At 31.6% G+C, this 10261-nt stretch overlaps 1 long non-coding RNA gene across 1 annotated transcript; it reads right to left on the bottom strand.

The window, feature by feature from the left end:
- Positions 1-845: 845 nt before the first annotated feature.
- Positions 846-3712, bottom strand: LOC145801300 (uncharacterized). The gene is made up of 6 exons (XR_014342567.1): positions 3164-3712; positions 3004-3073; positions 2823-2895; positions 2052-2645; positions 1907-1975; positions 846-1788 (listed from the first exon to the last, which is right to left on the bottom strand). It is a non-coding gene; the product is annotated as an uncharacterized LOC145801300 (long non-coding RNA).
- Positions 3713-10261: the final 6549 nt, after the last annotated feature.

Raw genomic sequence — 10261 nt, 5'->3', positions numbered from 1 at the left:
CAAAAGCCTCAAAAGGTCTGGTCTTCGATTTTGAGTTTTTGGAAATAATTTTTTAAATTTTCAATTCATATTTTTATATTTGTAATGAGTTTTTAAAATATTTTAATTAATTTTGTTTTAAAATTTTTAAATTTACTTAATCTTAATATAGTTAAAAAGTAAAACAATTTGTATGAAAATTTTTAAAAATTCATTGAATATAATAAAATATAAAAATGTATTGAATTTTCGTATTTATTTTTTTATGTTTTTTGTATTTGATGAATTTTTTTAAAAAAATTCACAAATATTATATATGTTAATTGTATTTTGATTAGGTATACCTAAAAAAACATAAAAAATTGTATAAACTATTAAAAAAATTTAGTAAAAAAAAAATCACGAAAAACAAAATATAGACTTAATTTTCTAGAACCAAACATGGTGAAATCTTCTCCTATTGCAATATATCTTTCAATTCATAAATAACTTTATATGAGAAACTAGTAGACTCAATCACCTCACATTTAACTCTTCAATTTTAGTTTTCTATTAATTTTGATCCATGCTAAGTCAATTCCCTATTACATTTCAATGTATAGTTGTTGTGGATTTTAATAACTTTGTTTGACTTTAATATAGAACATGGTTATGATTGTAATGCAGTGACTACAACGGAGAATGGGCAAAGGGCCTTGGAATTTCTGGGCCTAGGAGACATACAAGACTCCATCAATAGTGGTGTAAGTATTCCTCCATAACCTACTACAATATATGTATGTTTAGTAAACTACCTTAACATCTAATTATATTCAACAATATTAAGAGAGAAAATGCATCATCAGAGGATATAAAATCTCGAGAGAAATCATGTGTCCCCATATCTCAAATTCAAAAAATTATCAATTGTCATGAATCATAATGTGAGAAATGAATCTAACACCACTCATTTGTGTAGGTCTACATAGCTATCACATAAAAACATGACATCTGATTAATTTGTAGCATTGTCACACTAAATAGTTACTCCAATTCTCTCTCCCCCACATCATGTGTGATGAGGAGAGTGTTTTTTAGACTCGGATACATGAAAATTCAAGGCAGAAGATTCATTCCCAAAAACCACATTCATTTCAAATAGTTCTTTTTGGAAAATATTTCCACTTGTGGAAAATTTAAGGCAAATGAATTTTATATTCTTGCACTATAATTTTCTATAGTGTAGACTAGAAATTAATTTTTAAAATTACAGGAGTGTATCTGACATTGACAATTTTTGCAAGACTCCAAAGTAAATTTGATAATTACCGATTATTTTATGTCTGGAATGTCAGGGTATGAGCTGCTTAAAAAAGTCAAGGTAATATAATAATATAACCCCTCTTAAACATTCACCAATTAATATAACCCCACTTTTTGTTGACATGACCTTTGCACATAATGCTTGTTGACATCAATGTGAGTCATTAATTAATTGATGAATGTTTAAGAGGGTAATACAATATTAATTGGTGAATGTTTAAGAGGGTAATATTATTATATTACCTTGACTTTTTTAAGCAGCTCATATCCTGACATTCCAGACATACAATAATCGTTAATTATCAAATTTACTTTGGAGTCCTGCAAAAAATATCAATGTCAAATACACTCAGCATCTTGTTCTCCAAGAGACATGTAAAAAATTAATTTCTAGTGTACACTGTAGAAAATTATAGTGAGAGAACACAGAGTTCATTTGCCTTAAATCATTTTCCACAAGGGGGAATTTTTTCCAAAATGAACTCCAGAGCTCCTTCTTCCAAGCATCTGTTCATGTCAACAAAATTGAAGTGAATTAATACACGGGCAACTTATAGAAAAGGACATTAAAATTAATAACTAAGAAGTGTGGTAAAATAGGATGAGTGTAAGAGTGAGTGATTACTTCTTGATTCGAGTCGGGACATTCTCAGATGACTATCACTAATGGTATCTCTTTCAAGTCCGATGATTCCTGTCATCCAGGAAAAAAAATATAAAGAGATTTTTCCTTGGCAAATCATAGGTTCTAAGCATTGTAACATACTCACAGATGCTTAATCGATGTGAGTTATTGATTAATTGGTGAATGTTGGCTCTAACTCATCATGTTGGCTTTGCAATGATACAGCAAAGCATTAGACTTCAACACACCCAATAAATCAAATGTATGTATAGAGAATCAAGGACATCCCCATAAATACCCATATGATTCAAGTGAAGAAGACAGAAGAATAAGAAGGCAGTGGCTAGAACTGGGTTTTGAGAAAAGTAAGACCTGGTTCCATCAGCACTATATGCCATTGCAGTGCACCAAAGTCCAGGGGCATCATAATCCACTCTCGATTCTAAGCAATCATAGAGCCATGCTTTAATTTTCCCATCAATGGCAGTGGAAAAAATAAACTGCAGACAAAGTTAAAATAGATCACGAGTGAAACTACCAAGGGACTAAGCTCTTTGACCCTTCCCATACCACATCAGCGAAGACGTGCCAAAAAAATCATTCTTGTGACACCAAAGAACTGATAAGGAAACGGAAGGCAGTTGGCTCTCAAGTATCAGAATTATTCACCAGAATATTCTCCTTATGATGGGGGCAGACAGAATATACAGGAGCTTCATGGCCTTCAAATATATACTGCCTGCATCCAGATACAGCATAAGAAAAATCCCCACTTAAAACACCCTAAAATCTTATTGTCTTGTCATCATCACATGTAACAATACAAAGTTGCTTATTAGGATGAGCAAAGGCAATATCATTAACACCACCAACATGAGCATCAATTAGAAAAAATTGAACATATAACAGAGCTTACTTCCAAATGTTGTCTTAATTCTCCTGCTAGATTGTAAGTACATATCTGAACAATGTTCTTGAGAAAGCAACACCTACGAAAGAGAATATGTAAGATAAGCAATAAAACACAATTCCTGAGAAGGAATTTAAAGAAAAAGAAAAAAAACTCCAGTGCTTGAAAATAAAGCATTTAGATGTACCAAGCATAGATCCATCTGGGCCCCAAATGCATCGATTGATAGATATGGTGGCATCTTTCACCAAAGCTGTCTAGAAAGAAATTATGAAATTTTTTACATAAAAATGGTAAGATACCACAGATAACATGTCAAAGGTAGCTAATACCAATGAAATTTTTACCTGCAATGGCATTGAACAAGCTGAGAGATCCCAAACCTTGAAGGGTTTATGTGCTAACCTTTCTCGAGATCCAACTTCCCAAATGCTAATGTCACCAACATTCGTCCCAACTACATGGCAATAGCATAACCAGTACTAGATTTAGACATCACTACCTCATGTTATCAGGTAGTGAATATGTGCAAGTACCTAAAATTGTCAAGGGCAATAAGGAAACCCAAGAAATAGATTCATATCAAATAGTGTTACAAATATCTAGCCGCACAGGAGTCAAAAGAAGAGCTCATCTCTAGTAGATATCATGCCCATCTGTAATAACCCAAATATCCATGGTTTTTCCCGCATATTTCAAGTAAACCAACATTCTCAGTAATTTCATGAAGATATCAAGTAGCTAGCAATAAGAAAAGTCTTAAACCATGATGGACATGAGAAACTTGCACATAATTCATATAAATTAGAGAGAAAATTATATGGAGAATAGCTTTAATGCACACTACTCCTTTTAAGAATACATAATTTCAAAGTAGATTAAAATGGCAAAACTCAAAGACAAACTTGTCAACTAAAAACCACAAATTATTTAAATCACATTTGGTATTTTCTACCAAGAGTGATAGGTGCCAAAGAGGAACAATTGGGTAGATGCTTTATTGGACACTGTCAATAAGTCCATACTCAAATTTATCATATGAATAAATCACTGCACTCTCCAAACTATGGTCAAGAACTTTCCTAATGAAATTGAGATAAATATAACTCAGTCATGAGCAAAGAACCACTATTTATCTTCACCGTTCAGAAGTACTAGACAAATCACCATTAATACAGGACGGGCCTATCAAAAATTACCATATAGATAAGAAAAAAGCTTTGCATCCACAGGGACATACCTCAAATACTAAGACGAAAGAAGGTTCACAACAGATGGTGTTAACAAGCTTTGCAACACAGACCGGCACGAATACGGATGCAGACAATGAAAATGCAAAAGAGAAGAGCAAATATCCCCTGCTTTAACAGAAAGGTACACATTTCAACTACAAAATTGACTTCACCTCCACCACCCAGAAAATGAAGAAACTACGAACCCTGTAAATTTCACCAAGTTGCTAAACTCAAAAATCTTAATAAAAACGTAATTTTAGCATATGAGGTAATATGTGAAGTGATAGACCAAAAGGGTTTTTTCTTCATTGGCCCGCACGAAATGAATATTGTTATACTTTCTATGTAAACCTTGTGTAATAAATAACCTATCGTTGGGATTAATTCATTATACATAATGACTGCCACCAAAGCAACCGAGCAAAATTTTGAAGTGGCAATGTGACATCAACTTGTGAGATCCTAAATTTGATTCATAGATATCACCAAGGTAATAGTCAAACTAATCCTAAAAGCCCAACACAAAAAAGTAAATTTGCAAAATAAAATCCAATATAGAACATCAAGGATCCACTCAAATTCCACAGGACAATGAAACCATAATCACACTGACAAAAATTAACAATTACCCACTTTAATTTGTTTAAGATAAGGCACGATTATTCAAGTTTTAATTTGAATACACTCTACCATAGATTAATGAAACATGTATATACATAAAGAGCTCTAATCGCAGTTGCAAATCGATACATAGTCGCGTACAATATAGGAATCAAATTGTCAAAAAGTGGGATTTAATAGATGAAAATGTTAAAAAAGGAGAATTTAATTCAAAAACTTGCTATTAAGTTGCTGTTAACAGAGAAGTCAAACTACTTTCACCGCAATGATCACATAATCAAGGTAAGGAAATGATCACATAGTCCCCACAAACTACATCAAAACAAAATTGGCAAATAAAAAGTCAAAACAGAGAAGTCATAGTCAACAATGCTTTGAAATCATGCTCAAAAAAACAAAACAAAACAATGATCAAAAAATTTAATTCAAAAAAATAGGTATTCTAGCAGTAATATATAACATTCTTTGTAAAAATCAAACACTCACAGAAGACCAACAGTTTTAGGGCGGTATCTATGAGGCTTCTTCACACCTTTAGTGGTTGGTGGTGGGGATAGAAGCAAGTCACGACGAACAAGTTAAAAATAGAGTTAGTTTGAGGATGTTAATATGCGCATAGGGACTAAAACTTACACATCTGAGCGAAAGCAATCAATCGATCAAATCCAGAGAAAGAGTGTTCAATCGCGATTCGTGATCAATATACTAAAAATCAATCCATCGATCGATCTGTGTTTTCTTTAATACTAAAAATCAATCCATCGATCGATCTGTGTTCTCTTTAATATAAATTAGTACATATATCTTCTATCTATCTATAGTATATGTAGTGTCTTGAAACCTTGCTTCTTAGGTTGCCAAGTGTCCATGTTTCTAATAGAAACATAAAAAATAAAAAAAAAATAAAAAAATTAGATAAATGAAATGCGTGAGACTTGAACCTTCGACCTCACTTGAGTAACACATTATATATAATAAATATTTTGTTTATTTTTATTTTTCTGAATTGCACAAATGCAACCACTAGTATATATCTATATTATTATAAACGAACATCCTTGGTGTCACGAAGCCTTTGTTTCTTATGCTTATGCAGTCACGTGTCAATTTTTTTATTTAAAATAAAAAAAATTAGATAGATGAGAGGAAGGGACTTGACTTATGTCAAATGAATAAGACTTTTGCCACTCAACTAGAACACAATATATAATAAATATTTTATTTTATTTTTATTTATTTAATATATTTTATTTTATTTTTATTTATTTAAATTGCAAGCATGTGGCAACCGCAGATTAACCTCTCTCCTCGCCTTTCATTTCGGAAACATATCACAGAAATATAGAGAGATAAAATTATACATTTTTTAGAGAGATAAGCAAAAATCACCAATACCCATAACTCAACCGCCGCCGCCGCCGCCAACAGACAAAGCAACGGTTTTGATGTCCACCGGTGACACCACCACCACCAACGCCAGTCCCAGACTACACACCGCCGCCCGTCGCCGCCGCGTCGGAGATTTCATGGATTGGGAGAAATCATCAGATTGTTATTTATTAAACGGAGTAGATTACGATTACGATTACGATTACGACCACAATGACCACCGGATAATTCGGTACTTATGGTTGCTGAGGAAGATGGAGGTGATGAGGGGGTTAGCGATTACGCAGTGTTTGGTTTCGGGGAGGAATGTGGGCCGTACGATATTCACGGCGTTGATGATGATGGTGGTGGTTTCGGTGTTTGTGAAGGTCACGTATATATATATATATATATACACACGCACAGAGACAAATATATAAATATATATAATGCAAAACTTGAGAGAGAGACCTAGAAACTGGACTGAGTATCATGCGATGATTTATAAGGCTAATAGCGGCGGAATTGAAGCCCTAAACCTATTGGGTTGTTTGGTTACTGATTCGTAGTTGTCCTCGATATAGTTATTCCATAAGTAAAATTAGAATAAATTACAAATTCACTCCTCTTGTGATTTGTTTAAAATACATATTATACTTTGTGGTTTGCAAAATCAAAAACACTCACTTACCAAAAAAAATTTATTTAACAGAATTAACTAAAAAAAGTAAAATTTCTAACTGCTCTCACATATAATAATAAAATTAACTAAATTATTTATTGAAATAAATTTATAACATTAATAAAAATTATTAATTAACTTGATAATTTATTAATAAAATGAGTCATTTGTTATGAAATTAGAACTCTTAGGAAGCGGGATATAATTTCTAGAATTACAGGAATAATTTATATTTTAAGCAAATCTTAAGGGGCGTGTTTGTAATTTACTAATAAAATTATAAGTAAATTACACTTTATCCCTTTCAACTATTGACTCGTATTACTTTACCTTCGTGAATTAAAAATTGTAACAACTAATCTCCTTAATGTACTAGTATATATATATATATCAAATAGATTTGAGATCGTAGATACAGATCTGAGTTCGTATATAAACAAAATCAAAAAATCAGAGAATGAGACTCACAAAATTAATCTTCAAATCGGACTATTCGAGAGCTTTGAGCCAAGATGGAGAGAGCTGGATAGAGATTATGATTGTGAATCGAAGCCGACGATGCTCGACCTAGTGAACTTTTACCATAAGAAAGATGAGGAAGAGACGGAAAACCCTAATCTATCTCGGGACTGAGAGAAATGGCAAAATGAAAAATGCATGGACCTTAAAAAGGGGAAATATCTCGGGACCAATTAGCACGGGTGTTTTGCAAAATGAGTTGCTTATAAAATATTTTGAACCTTTGAAACAACATTTATTTAAAAAACGCCATAACAAAAACGTTGTTATAAGCTAATTTTCTTGTAGTGTTTACTATACATACATATATTGTAGTAGGTTATGAAAGAATACTTACACTACTATTGATGGAGTGTTGTCTGTCTCCTAGGCCCAGAAATTCCAAGGCCCTTTACCCATTCTCTGCTGTAGTCACTACATTACAATCATAATCATGTTCTATAGCAAAGTCAAACAAAGCTATTAAAATCCACAACAACTATACACTGAAATGTAACTGGGAATTGACTTAGCATAGATCAAAACTAATAGAAAAACTAAAATTGAAGAGTTAAAGGTGAGTGATTGAGTCCACTAGCTCCTCATATAAAGTTATTTATGAGTTGAAAGATATATTGCAATAGCGGAAGATTTCACCATGTTTGGTTCCGAAAAATTAAGTCTATATTTTGTCTTTCGTGTTTTTTTTAGTAAATTTTTTAAATATTTTATACACTTTTTTTATTTTTTTAATATACCTAATCAAAATACACTTAACATATATAATATTTGTGAAATTTTTTAAAAAATTCACCAAATACAAAAAAATAAAAAATAAAATATGAAAATTTAATACATTTTTATATTTTATTATATTCAATGAAATTTTTAAACAAATTGTTTTACTTTTTAAGTATATTAAGATTAAGTAAATCTAAAATTTAAAAAAAAATTAATTAAAATATTTTGAAAAGTCATTACAAATATAAAAATATGAATTGAAAATTTAAATAATTATTTCCAAAAACTAAAAACCGAAGACCAAACCTTTTGAGGCTTTTGGCATGTGAGGTTGAAGTTATTTTAGTCACAGAAAGATAAAATAAGTTAGAAAGTTAATAAGACAAAATGTCATGTCCAAACCATAATCATTGTTTTTTTCTCAAAAAGATTTAAAAAGTCAAAAAAACTCATCCCAAACGAGAATTTTTATTAAAATAATTGAAAAATTAAAAAGTCAAAAACTAACTCATTAAAATAATTAAAAAATTAAAAAGTAAAAAAGCCAACTCATCACCCGAACGAAGGGTCAATAAGCAAATTTGTTTTTCTTTCTTTAGAGCTATAGGCTTGAGCCCAGTTTGATCTATTGGGTTTGAAGGACGATTACTGTTGATAAGCCTTAGCCTTTTTTTTTTCTTTTTTTCTTTTTTTCTAGATTGGGAGTTAATTTAGTCAAAAATAAATAAATTAATTAAAAAATTAATAAGAAAAAATATCATATCCAAATATAATCATTTCACTTTTTTTCGTGAAAGTCAAAAGAATTAAAAAAATCCAATCCAAACGAATTTTTTAGCACCAAACTAAAAATAGCCACAAAGTCAAACCACTTTCCAAACAAGACCATCCCATTTATAAAACAGATAAAATAGACGCTATCACATTTTATTTCTTTTATGATAAAAAAATTGGATCAATCATAAAAACCAAAAAAAATAAAAAGAAAAAAAAAATGAGCAAAGAAAAACAATCACAAGTGAAAAAATAAATACCTTTGCATGCCGAGTTGGTGAGAAGCCTTTCAATGAGTTTTCTATCAACCAAACTGTCATCAAAAGCTAAAACATGTGGGTTCTTCTCTTTCTCCATAATAACCTTACTTGATGATGAACAAACCATTTTCCTTTGCTTTCTCTAGAACCAAACACAAACCTTGGAAAAGGAAAACAAAACAGAAACTGCCCCAAAGAAAACAACACACAAAAAGAGCAAAAGAAACGTTTTTCTGACAAAGGCACGAACCCTTTCACCCACAGAGAGAGAGAGAGAGAGAGAGAGAGAGAGAGGGTACAGACGGGTATGCATATATATATATATAGATGTAGATGTGTGTATGTGAAAAAGAAGAAAGGGAAAAAAGAGTAAAGAGATCGTGATGAAATCAGGGGTCGCAGATATTTCGTGATCTTCTCGGGCCATTGGGATACGATTGCAGAGAGATGTTTCTATAACTGACACTTACACCATTAAGCAAGGAGTTAATACCCCAAATAAGCCATAACCCATGACATTTAATCCAAATCTACGAAATTCTGTTTGATTTTTGTTAATAAAAATATATATTTTTTTAACAACTAATATCATTTTCTTTTTTCTCTCCACAAATTTTTCATCATCCTTCTCATTTGTTCTTGTTATATATATGTATGATTTCTTGGATTAGATTTGTTGTTGATTTCTTAAATGGGTTTGATAAGTGGTTAGATTTCTTGAGTTTTATGGGTTTGATGATTTAGGGTTTGTTGTGGATTTCCCCCCCCCACCTCGCCGATTTTCATCAGAAAATGTAGCAGAAAAAAGAGGGCCTTTTGGTTGTGTATTTTTTGGGTTAGATTTGTTGTTGATTTAAGTGATATGAGGTTAGATTTGTTGTTGTTTTGAAGCAAAAATCTGTGATTCTTTGAAGCAAAAATTTGTTTTGAAGCAATTGAGGTGTGGAGGTATGGTTCTGATGCTATTTGTTTTCTTATTTGTATTTGCAGAGATAAAAGAGGGACAACAACAAAAAGCTCTTCTTTGGGTCTCGACATGTGTCTATGAAGCAAAATTAGCTTTGATTTTGATCCTGGGTATAACCTAGAAATTTGTGTATGAACCTATACATGTGAGAGATGGACCAAACCACCGAACTTTTCCGAATGCACAAAGTGGCCAGATGAAATTCTTGATAAATATGCAAATCTTTGGTGAAGATTTTTTTCTATGTGATGAGCATGTGTGTGTGTTGGTTTTTCGTTTTCTAGCAATTATGGTAGCAT

This window comes from Camellia sinensis, chromosome 10 (assembly GCF_055761805.1).
Source record: "Camellia sinensis isolate YWXY chromosome 10, ASM5576180v1, whole genome shotgun sequence".
Classification (NCBI taxonomy): Eukaryota; Viridiplantae; Streptophyta; class Magnoliopsida; order Ericales; family Theaceae; genus Camellia; species Camellia sinensis.
This window is presented reverse-complemented; position numbering and strand designations above follow the sequence as displayed.